Consider the following 744-nt stretch of genomic DNA (forward strand, 5'->3'; position numbering starts at 1 on the left):
TTTGTTTTTCTATCCACTGTTTAATTTTCAATATTTTTATGACTACTGTACTGTTGAATAAAATATCGATTATTCTTTACCAGATTTCGTTTGATAATGTTTATTTTTTAAAGAACATCATATAAACATAATTTTTTTTATTATAAATTCTTAAAATATTACTTATGCTAAATTAAACATATATTTCAAACAATATTTATAACTATAGATTATTACACAGTTTGGCACGGTCTAAGGATTATAATATTAAACACAAAGAGCTGAAGGTCGCGGGGAAACCCTTCGCCAAACATGCTCCTCCCTTTCATCTGTGGGGTGTTATAAGTGATGGTCAATCCCACTATTCGTTGATAAAAAGTAGCACGTAGTATTGCCGCCTTTCCTCTAATCTATCACTTCTAAATTTGCGCGAAATTTGACAAACAAACAGACGTAAATTCGTTAAAGATCTTGGTCTTTTCTTTTTTGTAGAAATAAAATGTTAACTATAATTTATAGATTGTCATATAAAACTTGTCTCTTTTTCTTGATGTTGCTGAAGGAACTATTTGTAATTTTTTGTTTATTTTCTCGAAATCAGACAACTCTAGTTGGTTAGTCCTTTTTCGTGACCAGTTTCAACGCAAGTAAAAGTTCTTAAAGTTACACTGTAAATCGAAACGTTTTCCGCTATACGAAATTAAAAACGACGTTTAAGCCCTTTATAAATTATTCTATTGAATATTGCTCTCATCAGTATCGTGG

This window comes from Limulus polyphemus, unplaced genomic scaffold (assembly GCF_000517525.1).
Source record: "Limulus polyphemus unplaced genomic scaffold, Limulus_polyphemus-2.1.2 Scaffold2304, whole genome shotgun sequence".
Lineage (NCBI taxonomy): Eukaryota > Metazoa > Arthropoda > Merostomata > Xiphosura > Limulidae > Limulus > Limulus polyphemus.